Source organism: Eutrigla gurnardus, assembly GCF_963514095.1.
Source record: "Eutrigla gurnardus genome assembly, chromosome: 2".
Lineage (NCBI taxonomy): Eukaryota > Metazoa > Chordata > Actinopteri > Perciformes > Triglidae > Eutrigla > Eutrigla gurnardus.
Window position 1 is genome coordinate 5038727 of NC_139916.1, and position 16587 is coordinate 5055313.

The following is a 16587-nucleotide window of genomic DNA, read 5'->3' on the forward strand; positions in this document are numbered from 1 at the left end:
CATCTTTAGCTTATCTATACTAGCCTGACTAAACACTACAACTAAGCCTATACCTCGCACTAATCTGCTATTCCCTAAATATTAACGTCACTTTATCTATCTAAACTATCGCTCACTGTCTGTCTCTAGCCTGTCAATTAATCTATATCACTAACTTTACTATCAATTGCAAGAATACACTAAATTGCTGTCGCTATGTCACTATATCTCTCAAAATCGCTCTACTAACTCTCAATATCTCTCAAAATCTCTCTCCTCACAAAAACCCACAAAGATGAGATGTGTTTGAGTGGCTTTTAAGCATTCTGGGGCTTTGAGTTTTAGATAAACCAGCTGTTTAATGAGGCAATTGCGTCACGCCGCAAGCGCCACCTCTGGAAAACTGATTGAAACCTGAATGAACCGCTACGAAGCCTGTGGTCACGTGACAGGGGCGTTTTGAACCACATTTCGAAACACTGTCCGAAACACTTGCGTTCCGGAAGCTCGACACTGTTTCGAAACATCAGCTTCGAGCGTCACATCCCTAATTATTGTGTAATATGAACTGTTTGTTTTATGTTTTCAGACTTATTGCCCTGCGGGGGTTGTGAGTAGCTGGTAGCTGGTGAATGGGCGCAGTTCGGCAGACCAGGTATTTTAAAGTTGCGATATAGGCTGTAAACTCTTAAACATTTTTATGGATGTAATAAAGTAATGAAGGTTTGTATTTGTGTCTCTGCAGAGAATCGGTGGCCTATTAGTTGTTCTTGCCGTTTTTTGTTTATTATTTCGGGTTTATTATTTTGTCTAGTCCACCGGGCAAGTGAGCCGGTAACGGGCGAAAAGAGCTGGGTATTGCCCTTGGGTGGACTAGTTTCTTTTTTTCTTTTTGTTTGTTTGTTTATTTGTTTGTTTGTGCTCTGCGACAAACCCCCACTCGTTTTCAGTCTCAGGTGTAGTCTCAGTTAAACCGTCAAGGCAGGCATAAGGTGTGACGTGGTTAAAATGTTTGCAGTGAAATTGAGCTGTGTGCAAACCTTAAGGGTGTGAGTTCACTATGTGTGTAAACCTTTTGCAGTGTAAAGAGTGGTTTGAAAAACGTAATCCTGGCCTTGCTGTGATACTGTTGATGTAAACTGAGGAGATACCAGTGGGCCTATAACCTGTCAAGCAGAACCCTGTAATAAAACTGTTTAATTACATTCTCTGGACTATTATCATTTTGCTAATTAATCATGTAACCAGGTGTAAAAGAAACGCACAGTTAATTGAGTACAATAAAAGGAGAGAAACTGTTTATTTTATTTATCTTTATTTGTTTTGCATCGCCAAAGTGTCAGTTTTCCTACTGCATTTGAATGCACCGCTCAGCTCGCATGGTCCCACGTGGGGTACCTAGTTCGGGTCCCAGCCGGAGAAGCGAGGGCAGCTGCGTGCTAAGGAGAAGAGGAAAACGGGAGAAAACCCGGAGTTTACCTGTGGAAAGGGAAAAAGAGAGAGTCGGAGCACTTACCCAGTGGAGGTCCGGAGCCAAGTGGCTGAACGAAGGAGAGTTACGTCGGTAAGACGAGTCAATTATCCGATGAAAAAACAGCTTGTTGACGCTTACCGTCGTAGTCCATGCTAATGCTAGCTCTGTGCCTAACAGGCTAACTGCTTGCTTTCATCCGGAGAGCTGCTACGAAGTTCGGCATCGGCGTGCTCCACCTTGATACACAGAGCAACGGTGAGAAATGTGCTCTTTAGCTGCTCTGGTGCTATTTCCCTCTTGGTTTTCCGTGTGCTAAAAGAAAGCAGCGGTGATATTAGGGTTATCAGAGTACATTGAAATGAATACGGGTAAAATACTTCTGAACAAATGCACATTGTGTTTATTATTTTATGCTGATGTGAATATAATTAAAGGGGAAGTGTTTTATTTCCTTATGCCAATTTAAAGGGAGAAAAAAGAGTAATTTGGTATGTTGTGAATGTGATGAATGTAAAATAATATTTTATTTTGTACCATGCAATTTATTGAAGACATTTATGTTATTCCAACTGAGTTTAAAGCAACTAGAGGGTAATTTTTGGTGCAGATCTCGGACATGAATAGGCCTATAATGTAAGAGTAAACTAAGCACAATTCTTTAATACCTCTGAGTCTAACTCAAAATGTGTACTGTTATGTTATTTGCACATGGTTCTGATATGTTTATGATAAATGATATTTTGTATGTTAATGGTTACTTACCATAAGTATTATTGAAACTGTTCACATGAACGGGTAAATGTGTGAGCACTTTAGTATTTAGTTCTCATAAATGATACACTTAAGACTGAACGTTGTACAACTGAGACAGAGATTTGAGATTTGAATAGGGATGAAGATTTATGTCAGAATTAGATGTAATGGTGTGCATCTTTTGACATCTGATATTCCTAATGATGCATCTGAGAATGGATAGTGTTGAATGTATTGTGTGACCCTGTCTTCAGGTCAGGTTTTTTTAGGAGGACTGAAGAGTCTGAGGTTCAGGACAACTTCCTGCTGTAACAGATGGCGAGCCAACTACCCTGAAGAAAGATCAGCACCGAGGAGATATCCACGTACACACTCATTCACACACATAATACACTTACATTACACTACAAGGAGCCTTGGAATCAGGTGAACTTGCACAAACTCTACAACAATAGAACCTGCAACAACTCCTTTTTTATTTTAAGGGCCCCAACGGACATTTTTGGTTTTAGTGTGCACACTACTTTTTTATTTTTCTTACTGTTTGGGTTAATATTTTGTATTCTGTACAAACCAGACAAATCATTTTGTCCACTGTAAAAAATATAAGAGTGGCTACTCAATTGTTACTCTTGCGTCTGCTTCATTATTGTTGCTCAGTACAGTGGCTCCTCTCGAATTTAGTTTCTTCTGATTCTGGTCCAGGTCTTATCATTAGATCAACTTCTTATTTTACTGTAATTCACTTTTACACTCCTAAAATTGGTTACACAGGCAGATGAGGTTAATGAAGGAAAAATAAATGAAGAGATTGGGCAAGGTAATACAAGATGGAGTGATCTGGGAGAGGAGGATGAGATGGAGGAAGAGGAGGCTGCAGCAGAGGTTGTTAGAGAAAAACCTACTATAAAACGTAGAAGAAAAACAAAAAACACAACAAGTGATGCTAAAACGAGTAAAGCCAGTGAAGAAGACGGGCAGACGGATAGGAGGGCCAACACAGACGAGAGCAGTGAGGAATATGTGTCCGACGGCAGTGAAGCTCCTAGCCTCAGCAACAGCCAAAAAAAAATCACAATACACTCCAGAAAAAATCAGGAATTTTTTAAGAAGAACAAAAAACCAACATGGGGTAAAAATAGAGGATTTCTTCCCGGATCTAACTTTGTTTTGCTCCTCGGCCCGGCTCCATATTAGCCAGCAAGAGTTGTCCGGTTTTACCAACCAAGAAGTCTATAGAAATTTGTAGTCAAGGTAAAAAAACAAATGAACAGTGATGGAAAATGCTCTAATGTGTGTTTTAATTAATTTATTGTTTTTAAGCCTCGTTTTTAACCTCTCACTCAACATGGATTGTTTTAGAGTGGGAAGTGTTCATGTGAACGGAGCCAGAGAGGACAAAAAAAGAGCAAGTATTTATGAAACAGCAAAAATGAAATGAATAGATATTTTATTTTTTACAAGAAACGCACAGTGACAAAGGCAATGAGGCAGACTGGAGGAGAGAGTGGGAAGGGGAAGCCATTTTGAGTCATGGATAGAGAATAGAAGAATAGAATAGAATATCTTTATTGTCATTGTAACAAGTACAACGAAATTAAGTGCAGTCCTTGTTAAGTGCAAAAACATCACATTGAGATAGTACGTATAAATAAAAACTAATCAACTAAGTACACTAAAAAAACACATAAGACACACCCACACAAACATTCACATTTATAAATGTGCCTACAAAGATGTGATACACAACACAACTATGCTCTGGTAGCAACATTTAGTGAGGTTATGGCTGTTGGATAAAAACTGTTTTGTAGTCTGTTTGTTCTTGTTTTCATAGACCTGTATCTCCTGCCTGATGGCAGTAGTTCAAACAGTTTGTGGCCGGGGTGTGATGAGTCCTGCAGGACGGATTTAGCTTTTTTAAGGCAGCGGGAGCTGTGCAGTTCGTCCAGAGAGGGAAGAGGGCAGCCGGTGGTTTTCTGCGCTGCCTTTATGACCCCCTGGAGCCTTTTCCTCTGTGCCACAGTGCAGCTTGAGAACCAGACACACAGACAGTATGTCAATATGCTCTCTATTGAGCAGCGGTAGAAGGACACCAGCAGTTTCTGGGGGATGTTGTTCCTCCTGAGAACTCTCAGGAAGTATAGTCTCTGCTGGGCCTTCTTCACTAGCCCAGTGGTGTTGACGCCCCAGGTCAGGTCCTCCATGATGTTCACTCCCAAGAAGCGGAAGTCGGAGACCCTCTCCACACAGACCCCGCCTATCATCAGCGGCTGGATGACCGTCTTCTTCCTCCTATAATCCACAACAAGCTCCTTGGTTTTTGTTGTATTGAGGAGCAAGTTGTTAGCACTGCACCACCCCACCAAACGCTCCACCTCGTCTCTGTAGGCGGTCTCATCCCCCCTTGAGATGAGCCCCACTACTGTGGTGTCATCTGCGAATTTAACGAAGGTGTTGCTTTGGTGGGCGGGAATGCAGTCGTGGGTATAGAGGGTATAGAGCAGGGGACTCAGCACACAGCCCTGTGGGGAGCCAGTGCTGAGGCTGAGGGCCGTGGAGGTGTGGGGGCCCACTCTTACCCTCTGAGTGCGGTCCGTTAAAAAGTCCTTAATCCAAAGGCAGGTTGAGTGTGGTATTCCGATGTCAGACAGTTTGAGCACCAGTCTGTGGGGGAGGATTGTATTAAAAGCAGAGCTAAAGTCCATGAAGAGCAGCCGAGCATAGCTCCCCTGCTGCTCCAGGTGGGACAATGCAGCATGGAGGGCTGTGGCCACAGCGTCTTCAGTAGATCTATTTGCCCTGTAAGCGAACTGATATGGATCAAATGTGGGGGGGATGAATGACATGATGTGACTACGAACCAGTTTTTCAAAGCACTTCATCACCACAGGGGTGAGTGCTACTGGCCGGTAGTCGTTGAGGGTGGTGATATTTGTTTTTTTGAGCAGGGGGACAATGGTGGAGGACTTCAAGCAGGATGGGACAGTGGCCTGGGAGAGTGACTGGTTAAAGATCTTAGTAAAGACCCCCACCAGCTGGTCCGCACAGTCCTTAAGCACGCGTCCACAGACGCCGTCTGGTCCAGCTGCCTTCCGCGGGTTGACAGCCCGCAGTGTACGCCTCACCTCGTGCTCCTCTACCATGAGGATGATGTCGCTGTTGGCCGCTGGATGTGGTGTTGCTGCATCTGGTGGCTTTGCCTCGAAACGGGCGAAGAAGTGGTTCAGCTCCTCTGCCAGCGAGACATCACCTTCAGCAGCCCCTGGGTTGGTCTTGTAGTTGGTAATGTTCTGGATTCCCTGCCACACCTGCCTGGTGTTGTTGCTGTCCAGGTGGTCCTGGATCCTCCTCCTGTAGTCCGACTTCGCCCTCCGGATGCCCCTCTTGAGACTGGAGCGTGCTGCGCTGTACAGAGCCCCATCACCTGATCTAAAGGCGGTGTTCCTCTCCTTTAGCAGCTGCTGGACCTCCCTAGTCATCCAGGGCTTCTGGTTGGGATAGACACAGATGCGTTTGTCCACTGTGACAATGTCTATGCAGTTCTTGATATAACATAATACACTGTCTGTAAACACCTCCAGGTCTAGATCTTCGAATATCTCCCAGCAGGTCCTGTCAAAGCAGTCCTGCAACTGCTGAGAGGCTCCATCGGGCCATGTTTTAACAGTCCTTTTAGTAGTCAAAGCAGTTTTTCTGAGGGGGGTGTATGCAGGAACAGAAAGCAGTGACAGGTGGTCGGACTGAGCTAGGTGTGGTAGTGGCCTGACCCTGTAGCCACCCTTGATGTTTGAGTAGACCTTGTCCAATGTGTTAGCTCCTCTGGTCGCACACTTAACGTGCTGGTGGAATTTGGGGAGCACTGCTTTTAGGTCAGCGTGATTGAAGTCCCCCGCAATGATAAACACTGCATCAGGATACTTGCTCTGCTGACTGCTAATGCTGCTATGTAAAAGTCCGAGAGCTATGTTAGCGTTAGCATCCGGTGGGATGTAAACAGCAGTGATCAAGACAACAGTAAACTCTCTACGGAGATAAATGGGCCGACATTTGATAGTCACATACTCTAAATCTGGGGAGCAGTGACGGTCTATAGCCACTGTGTGAGTGCACCAGATGTTGTTGACATAAACACACAGTTTGGCACTTCTCTGAGTGGAGGAGTAGGCTTCCTCTTCTCCAAGGCTTTTACTCCAGTCTCACTGGAGGTTGAGCATTTTATCGAGGGGAGGCTACTATTAGTCAAAGCTCGATTTGACAATTTTACAGGTGTTTTTATTCATGTGTATGCTCCAACAATCGGTGCAGAGAGGAAGGTTTTTTTTAGGGTTTAAGACCGAAACCATAGCCACATCCAGCATCCCAGCATGCTCTGAGGCGGCTGGTCTCTGCTCATGGCCTGGTGGATGTGTGGAGGAGGATGCACGCAGACTGCCGACAGTACACATGGTCCCACCTTAGAGAGAGCAGGATCTCCTCAGCCAGACTAGATCGTTTTAAGCATCACTTTAATATTTATAAATCATGCACAATTACCCCAGCTATTTTTACTGATCATTCTCGGGTCTTGGGACATCACTAGATCTATGAAGGATAGATATAGTGGAACTTGAGAATTGAAGTGAATCCACAGGAGATCGAGAACATATTGAAGTCCTCAAAGTCAAAAAGCTAGCTTTAGCTGACCTGCTGGAAAGTAGAGCACAGGGCGCACTGGTCAGGTCCCGGTTTCAAGCCATCGAAGAGATGGATGTCCCCTCTAGTTATTTCTTCGGCCTGGAGAGAAAGAATGGGCAGGGGCGAGTAATCCACACACTGCTTTCAGACACAGGGCAGGAGATTGTGGAGCCAAGCCAGATCCGAAGGCGTGCGGTGGAGTTTTATACCTCCCTCTACACAAGCCAATATGAGGAGCAGGACGCTCTACTGGAGGGGTTCACTGGTGGACTGCCTCAGGTCTCTCAGGAGACCAACACCTGTCTCGAGGGGCCGCTGCAGATGCAGGAGCTACACGCTGCCCTGCAGGGCATGCAAGGGCGGCGGGCTCCCGGCATCGACGGCCTCACAGTCGAGTTTTATAAAGCCTTCTGGGACATCTTTGCAAATGATCTTTTAGATGTTTTTAATGAAAGTCTGGCCTCTGGCTCCATGCCCACTTCCTGCCGCAGAGCAGTTATCACTCTCCTACCAAAAAAAGGTAACCTGCAAGAAATCAAAAACTAGCGCCCTGTGTCTTTGTTGTGTGTGGATTACAAACTTCTGTCCAAACTCTTTGCCCTCCAGGCTGGGGAAAGCTATGGAGCAGGTCATCCATCGGGACCAGACCTACTGTGTGCCCGGCAGGTCCATGGTGGACAATGTCCACCTCATTCGGGATGTTTTGGACGTCTCCAGCTCATTGGGCAGTAACACTGGTCGGATTTGTCTAGACCAGGAAAAGGCTTTTGACCGCGTTGAACACAATTTCCTCTGGAAAGTTATGGAGAAGTTTGGGTTCAGCGCTGGTTTCATAGCTAAGATCAAGGTGTTGTACAGTGGGGTTGAGAGTGTGCTGAAGATAAACGGTAGTCTGTGTGCTCCTTTTAGAGCATGTAGAGGCGTTCGGCAGGGCTGTGCTCTGTCTGGCATGCTCTACACGCTCTCCCTGGAACCCCTCCTCAACAAAATACGTTTTAATATTGAAGGTCTAATTTTACCTGGTTTTAATGGAAGCATTGTTTTATCAGCCTACGCTGATGACCTCATTGTTTTTATTAAAAATCAGGGTGAGATGGACATTTTAGAAAACATTGTAAACAATTTTACTATTTTATCAGCAGCGAGGGTGAACTGGAGAAAGAGCGAAGCCCTCGCTGTTGGTGAATGGGCTGACGGTCTCCCGGTTCTCCCCCAGAGCCTTGCCTGGAAAAAAGACGGGCTGAAATATCTTGGGGTGTTTCTCGGGAATGAGGCTGTGGTGCTGAGAAACTGGGAGACCGTCCTAGAAAGAGTAGAGAGTAAAATAAAAAAATGGAAATGGCTGCTCCCTCAAATGTCATACAGAGGTAGAGTTTTAATCTTAAATAATCTTGTTGCATCCCTCCTGTGGCATCGTCTGTCGTGTATAGACCCCCCCTCTGGCCTGAGCCCAGAGTTTGGAGAAGAGACTGGACCCCTGTTAACTGTCACTAGCCCGGGCAAGCTCAGCCTGCACAGAGCCGACAAGGCAACGCTGTATACCAACATTGTCAAATCAGTCAACAGGAAAGGACTGGAAAGTAGGCCCCCCACAGCTTGGAGCAACAGAGCGGGGTGGGACGGGGCCTGCCCGCAGTGGAGGGTTTTATACAAGCCTCCCCTTAAAAAACGGACAGCTGACCTCCAGTGGAGGGTACTTCATGGTGCCATCGCCTCAAATGCCTTTGTCTCAGTTTTAAATCCTGCCGTTTCAAACCAATGTCCTTTCTGTGGCCTAAGAGAGACAGTTTTCCATGTTTTTACTGAATGCCTGAGACTCACAAGCTTTTTTTCTTTTTTAACGTTGGTTTTTAGCTCTTTTAATGTGTTTTTTCAGAGAGAGTTTTTATTTTTGGTGCAGGATAGAAAAAGAGAGATTGTGTCAAATGGCAGCTGATAAACTTCCTATTAGGAGAAGCAAAAATGGCAGTCTACATCAGTCGGAGAAACAAGGTAAAAGAAAGAGGGGGCATGAGGCCCTTCCTGTGTTTCTCTGTAACATTAAGTCAAGAATATGTCTAGAGTTTTAGTTTTATAAGACCATTGGGGACGTGGAACATTTTAAACGGCGGTGGTGCTTCGGTGATTTTATCTGCTCTGTCAAAAATGATGATTTAGTATTTGCACAGTTTTTTATCAGATAAACTCCTCTTTTTATTAACCTTATGCACAAATAGCACTTTATTGATGCATTGCATTTTCTCTGTTGAGATATTGATGAATATTGTATGTATATGTATATATGAATATTGTAAATAAAGTGTTTTTTGTAAAAATAAAAAAAATCTCTCTCTCGCTCTCTCTCTCTCTCTCTCTCTCTCTCTCTCTCTCTCTCTCTCTCTCACACACACACACACACACACACACACACACACACACACACACACACACACACACACACACTTCCTTGTTCCCTCCCCTTCAGATCTACTGCGTGTGGACGGGTGTAACCAACATGGCGGTGAAGTGCAGCAGCTGACAGGCCACCTTCACTGCACACACACAGTGTTGTTGAGATCAGACCTCAGACCAGTTTCACTTCTCACTAAGTGAAACTCAGACAGTCGTCGTCGCTGAGAGGTGAAATGGCGCAGAAAGGAGTTCAGCTGGACCGGGAAACCATCTCTTGTTCCATCTGTCTGGATCTACTGAAGGATCCGGTGTCTACTTCCTGTGGACACAACTACTGCATGAAGTGTATTGGAAGCTTCTGGGATGAGAAGGAGATCTACAGCTGCCCTCAGTGTAGGCAGACTTTCATACCGAGGCCTGTCCTGCTGAAAAACACCATGTTGGCAGATCTGTTGGAGGAGCTGAAAAGGACTGGACTCCTAGCTGCTCCTGCTGGTCTCTGCTATGCTGGACCTGAAGATGTGGCCTGTGATTCCTGCACTGGGAGGAAACTGATAGCCCTCAAGTCCTGTCTGGTGTGTCTGGCCTCTTACTGTGAGAAACACCTCCAGCCTCATCATGAATCAGCAGCATTTAAGAAACACCGGCTGGTGGAGCCCTCCAACAAGCTCCAGGAGAACGTGTGCTCTCGTCATGATGAGGTGATGAAGATGTTCTGCCGTACTGATCAGCAGTCTATCTGTTATCTCTGCTCTGTGGACGAACATAAAGGCCACGACACAGTCTCAGCTGCAGCAGAAAGGACCGAGAGGCAGAGAGAGCTGGAGGGGAGTCGACTAAACATCCAGCAGAGAATCCAGGACAGAGACAAAGATGTGAAGCTGCTCCACCAGGAGGTGGAGGCCATCAACCACTCTGCTGATAAAGCAGTGGAGGACAGTGAGGAGATGTTCACGGAGCTGATCCGTCTCATGGAGAGAAGACGCTCTGACGTGAAGCAGCAGGTCAGATCCCAGCAGGAAAGGGAAGTGAGTCGAGTCGGAGAGCTTCAGGAGAAGCTGCAGCAGGAGATCAGTGAGCTGAAGAGGAGAGACGCTGAGCTGGAGAAGCTCTCACACACAGAGGATCACAACCAGTTTCTACACGACTACCCGTCACTGTCACCACTCAGTGAGTCCACACACTCATCCAGCATCAACGCCCGTCCTCCTCGCCGCTACTTTGAGGACGTGACGGCGGCGCTGTCAGAAGTCAGAGATGGACTACAGGAAGTTCTGACACACAGATGGACAAACGTCTCACTGGCGGGGACTGAAGTGGATGTTTCACTGCCACAACCAGAACCCAAGACCAGAGCTGGATTCTTGAAATATTCACGTGAAATCACACTGGATCCAAACACAGCAAACACATATCTGTTATTATCTGAGGGGAACAGAAAAGCAACAAGGAGTCAAAACCAGTCTTATTCTAGTCACCCAGACAGATTCACTGATTATGATCAGGTCCTGAGTAGAGAAAGTCTGACTGGCCGTTGTTAATGGGAGGTGGAGTGGAGAGGAGGTGTAGTTGGTGTAGCAGTCGCATACAAGAGTATCAGTAGAACAGGAGACTGGTATCAATGTATGTTTGGAGACAATGACAAATCCTGGTCGTTAGATTGTAACAATAAAAGATATGCGTTCTCCTATAACTCAGTTCAAACTCCCGTCTCAGGTCCTCGGTCCTCCAGAGTAGGAGTGTTCCTGGATCACAGAGCAGGTATTCTGTCCTTCTACAGCGTCTCTGAGACCATGACTCTCCTCCACAGAGTCCAGACCACGTTCACTGAGCCCCTCTATGCTGGACTTTATGTTTATAGTGGAGGCAATGGTGAGTTCTGTCAACTCAACTAGACAGAAGGCATTTAAGAGTTGAATGATTTCACCTCCTTCTTCTTCTCCCTCCTCCTCCTCCTCTTGTCCTTCTCCTCTCCGCCTCCTTCTCTCCTCTATTTGAATCCCATTAAAAATAAAATAACTGTTTTGCTGATGTTTTCTTTTGAGAATGGAACACAGCTTGAAAATGTTACATTTGACAAGTCCCTCCTTATTGTGGGTCTTGAAAGAGTAACACCAGTAACACCAGTAACACCAGTACTTTTTTCATTCTGTTGATATTTTTGCTAACTGAGCAGCAGATCTTGTACTTGATGGTGTGAGCGGGAGGTGGACAAAATAACAGGAACAGCTGACGATCTAATGCGACCCAGAACAACAACAACACGCCTCAAATCTCATCATCAGCTTCACAGGAAGCGATCGCTCCGGGTTTAGTTACACTGCCAGGTGTGTTTGTTTTCTCCACCTCCTGTAAGACTCTTTCTTTGTTTTTGGGACGTCGATCACAGATGCTGAAAAGTTTTGTTTTAAAGAGGTTTTTTTTATATGAATTATTGATGCTTATGTGATTATGATATTGAATATAAATGATTTCCCCCGAGCTTCGTCGTGTGTCTTTAACTCTCAGATTGGCGGTGCAGATGTTTCCTGGTTGTGGGTTTCATCACACGGGGTTTCCTTTCATCGGGTCCAGGTTTCATCACCTCCTGTGTCGTTAACCGAAGAGCTGATTTCTTATTTTTGCAAGGATTTTGTTATTCTGAGGTTGATTGACTTTCCATGCATCACACACACTAACTGTCGGGCTCTTTATGTCCTTTTTGTAAATGTGAAAGGGTTTGTTTTTGCACACATGTAGCCTTGTTTCCTTTTTAATGGGGGACAGAATAAAACACTGGCTCTGCATTCAGTTTAACGTGTGGTATAAGTTAACACTTTATAGATGTTATATTTGCTTTCCCACGTGCAATGTAGAGAATTTGTCCACAAACGTTCTTGGTTCTCCAGCGTCGGTGTGTTTCAGTAACACGTAGCCAAATAAAGAACTTCTTTTGCACTTCTCTCAGAAGCATCGGAGCTCTAGTTGGACGTTTGTGACACCGAGAATCCCAAACCGTCCTCCTGAAAGTGGAGCAGGTTTTTTTATTATTTGTTTTCCTGGTCAGTGGCGCCGCCAGCCGGAATCCTGTACGCACTGCGCGTACTTTTTTTGAAGGTGAAAAAAAAATCAGCGGGTAGATATTTAAATTTCAGCGGGTGACACCAAACAACGTCTGCCCAAGCAAGTCAGAGCTTTTCTTTCTCTCACACAGTGACCTGGAGAGACGCAGCCGCATTTGAGAGGACGATCGCGCGTGTGTGCGCAATTACGCATAGCGTGTGTTGGCCCCTCTCCACTACACAATACAGCTCGGCTCTAGTCTCGTCACCTCTCTGCTGCTGAGCACTGCGGGCCGAGCCGATGCATGTCTCTCTCCCCGGGCCGGCAGAGTTATCATACCGTACTGTGCGTGTGTGTCCAAGCGTGTGTGTGTGTGTGTGCGTGCGTGGAGTGCTCACAAGCGTGCGCTTGTGTTTAGGGCGAGGATGGAGGGCACAAAAAAACTATTTGCACCGGGGCCTATCACCATGATATACACTACTGATTTCACTGATACTGAAAACATTAGATTCTGTCTTAAAAAGGTATTTTTCCATTTGTTGTTGTATTTGCCGTTTCTGTGCGTACATTGAAATTGAATCCTGGCGGCGCCGCTGGGTGAAACGGTGGGAAGTGTAGTGGTGGGAGAAAAGGAGGAAAAAACGAGTGAAAATGCAGGTGTGGAACAGGGTGAGATCAGTGGAAAGGGACAGGCAGGGGAAACAGGTGAAGGGCAGGCAGATGAGGTTAATGAAGGAAAAATAAATGAAGAGATTGGGCAAGGTAATACAAGATGGAGTGATCTGGGAGAGGAGGATGAGATGGAGGAAGAGGAGGCTGCAGCAGAGGTTGTTAGAGAAAAACCTACTATAAAACGTAGAAGAATGTTAAAATGTAAGCCTATTTTTATGTTCTCAGGTTACATGACTGTAAATATTGTTTACTCTTAGAGACACAAGAGGGCGCAAGAGCACACACAATAATTAATGTAATGAATGTTCATGTATTGTATTGTGACCTAATGGACTTCCCGTACATGGACATTTTTATGTTGGACGTTTTTCATATTCCAGTCAGTCCGCGCTCAACCCAACCGGCAGATGGCCACATTTCATTGTTCTGAAATAAATGTTCTATAATGAGAGAAGTCGTCAGCCTCCTTCCTACGCATCGTCAGCAGCACCACTCTGCTGATAAAACTCAACAGGTTATGGGCCCAGGAGACGTTTGGAGGAGAAGATAGTCGACGAAAGCCAAGAAAGTTGCAACGGATCGCGTGCTGAGGAAGGCTGCTAACCTGAGGAGAGGGGCAAGCTAGCATGGCAGAGCAACGAAGGGCAAGTAGCAGCAGGCTACATCGACTGGTATTCGACGGCGACGAGGCAAAATATGAAGTTTGGGAAACTAAATTGTTGGGACACTTTCGTTTATTAGGGCTGAAAAACACTGTGTTGAATGAGCCAGTAGAAGAAGCTGAAATAGCAGCAGATCCTGAGAAAAACGCGGACGCGTATGCAGAGTTGATCCTACTGCTAGATGACAAAAGTCTGTCTCTGGTAATGAGAGATGCGCAAGATGATGGCAGAAAAGCATGAAATATTCTGAGAGACTATTATGCAGGGAAGGGAAAGCCTCGTATAATTAGTTTGTACATCACGCTGACCTCACTTCAAAAGTCCATCGGCGAAAGTGTAATAGACTATATCATTAGAGCAGAGACCGCCATAACTGCCCTGAGAAGCGCGGGAGAAACGCTGGGGGACAGTTTGCTGGTGGCTATGGCGCTGAAGGGATTGCCAGAGAGCTTCAAGCCATTCGCAATTCATGTGGCGCACACCTACGATAACATCACGTTTGCTGACTTCAAGACCAAATTGCGGAGTTTCGAGGAAACCGAGAACATCAGAGCAACCGGGTCGAACGATGACAGCGTGATGAAGACCCAGGGGAGAACCGGACGGCGACCTCCCAGTAAGCAGCGCACATGGACCGGGCAAAGACGACAGCGAGATGGTGTGCTTCAAGTGCGGGACCAAGGGGCACCGAGCGAGAGCGTGTCGACAGAAGACGTGGTGTAGTGTTTGCAAAAGTGACACACACAGGGACGCGACATGCAGACGAAAAGACAAAGACAGAGACCGAAGGGACGGCGTGAGCCAAGTGTCGGAGAATGCTGAGGTAAAGGAGGACTTTGCGTTCAAGATGGCGGACGGACGGGCCAGTGACCAGCAGCAGCCGGCGCGCACCATCCAGGAGAGGGGCCTGATGGTGGACACCGGGGCCACATCCCACGTCATCAACGACATCGCCTTGTTCACAAGTTTCGACAGCACCTTCAGGCCGGAGACTCACAGCGTCGAGTTGGCTGATGGGACCAGATGCAGCGGCGTCGCTCAGCGGAGAGGCACGGCAGTGGTTACCCTCATCGACAGCAGTGGACGGCGGTGCAATGCGAAACTGTTGGACGCTCTGTATGTGCCGTCGTACCCGCAGAACATTTTCTCGGTGAAGGCAGCAACCACGAATGGGTCCACAGTCGTCTTCAAAGAAGATAATGATGTCTTGATAACCACCCAGCAAACATTTTGACGTCTATTTGACGTCTAATCGACGTCGGTCAGGCAGGTCGATTCGACGTCTACCAGAGGTGCTGAAATGAAAGTTTTTCTGACGTCGGATTTCGACGGCTTTTAGACGGCATCAATTCACGTCGTTTCAACGTCGTTTCGACGACATATCAACGGCTCACAGAGCAGGCTACTATGTCATTATTACGTCGTATAGACGACTTTTCCACGTCTCTGCGTGACGTCTATTTGACGTCTAATTAACGTCGGTCTCATGACGGAAGTCATTTCGACGGCTCTTAGACGGCATCAATTCACGTCATTTCAACGTTGTTTCAACGGCATATCAACCTTTGTCAAAATACACATGTAATGTATTGCATTTAAAAATATGTTAAATCTAGTTTCAACTAGTGCCTACATAACTGGCATTACCACATCCATACATTCTATGACAAGCACAGCTCTTGTGCTGTATACATGTGCAATTCTTAATGCTCTAATCTACAACTATTTAAATTAACTTATACATTTCAGCAAAAAAAATCCTTAAAATGCAAAGAGGTCAAAAAGTCCAATAGACAACACCAGCAAATTTCACATTTGCCAACTTAAAATATCACAGGAATGGTGAACCTGGTGGAAACTTTCATAGTAAATAAACTCACCTGTGATAAAGTTAAAAATACTTGAGTAATGTTCACCCATACTGTAAAATACAAGTAGTACATGGACTAATCTCAGGTAAAAAAAAAAAAAAATTCAGCATTCAGGACCAGATATATGTAGTTATCTATATATTGAATAATTGAATAAAAAACGAACATGTATATTGGAACAAATGTTTTATTGACTTCCTTTTTATTGCAGTCTGCCCCTTGACCCCGCTCCTTGCTGGGGCATGTTTAAGGTGGTTCTGAATCACACTCTCCATTTCTGCATCTGTGGCCTTTGGACTCCATCTCTTCACAGCAGCTGGAGGGAGGGCATAAGAAATGTGTTAAATGCACTTTATAGATGGCAAGAACAAATTATAGAGCGAAAACCTTCTGCGCATGCTCCGTCTCTCCGTCTCCTTTTTGGTGTATGTCAAGCGACACCTATAGGCCTGGCATATGAACTACAGCGTTTTCGGTGGATCCGTCTAGATGCAAATATTCTTGAAACAATGCCGAGGAAGAGAGAGAAAAAATAACGTTTTCACCCCCGTCTGGACGGCGCCTTAAAGTGTTATGGTTCTGTAACGATGCTAAACCGAGAGTTGCACAAATGTTCGGCTCGGTTTAGCATCGCACCTCACTAGCCTGTGAGCTAACTCAGGGCTAGTTTCACACGGCAGCTAACTCGGCTGCTAGCCGCCGCTCGGTTACGGATAAAAGCAACAAAAAAACAGCTATCTGTAACAATACACGATGCAGCAAGAAAATCAAAACTCTAACATGCAACTGATAAACGTATAATGTCTTACCAAACACGGTTTCATTTTAAACTACAGTACTTTTAGTAACTCACCTTTCACAGGTGTCTGTGTCTCCTCCTCGTCAACTGACGCTGCAAAGTTCTTCTTGCGCATGCGTAGGAAACCGCTAGGTGCGCTAACTACGCGAGGAAAAATAGTTCCTAGATGGACGCTAGAATCACAAACATTTTAGCCCACATTGCCAATATGATACTACATTATTTTCTTAAATTCACGAACATATTTCCATTATTTTGAATAGTTTT

General features: G+C 45.6%; 1 long non-coding RNA gene and 1 pseudogene across 3 annotated transcripts; both read left to right on the top strand.

The window, feature by feature from the left end:
- Positions 1-535: 535 nt before the first annotated feature.
- LOC311031274 lies at positions 536-2835 on the top strand. Of its 2 annotated transcripts, XR_014599056.1 has the most exons (4): positions 568-634; positions 725-1543; positions 1631-1708; positions 2461-2835. It is a non-coding gene; the product is annotated as an uncharacterized lncRNA (long non-coding RNA). The 2 variants fall into 2 exon arrangements; XR_014599055.1 differs by having other exon boundaries at positions 536-1543.
- Positions 2836-9501: 6666 nt separating this feature from the next.
- On the top strand, positions 9502-11628 carry LOC311031249 (tripartite motif-containing protein 16-like; annotated as a pseudogene). The gene has a single exon. The product of its transcript is annotated as a tripartite motif-containing protein 16-like (transcript).
- The last annotated feature ends 4959 nt before the right edge of the window (positions 11629-16587 follow it).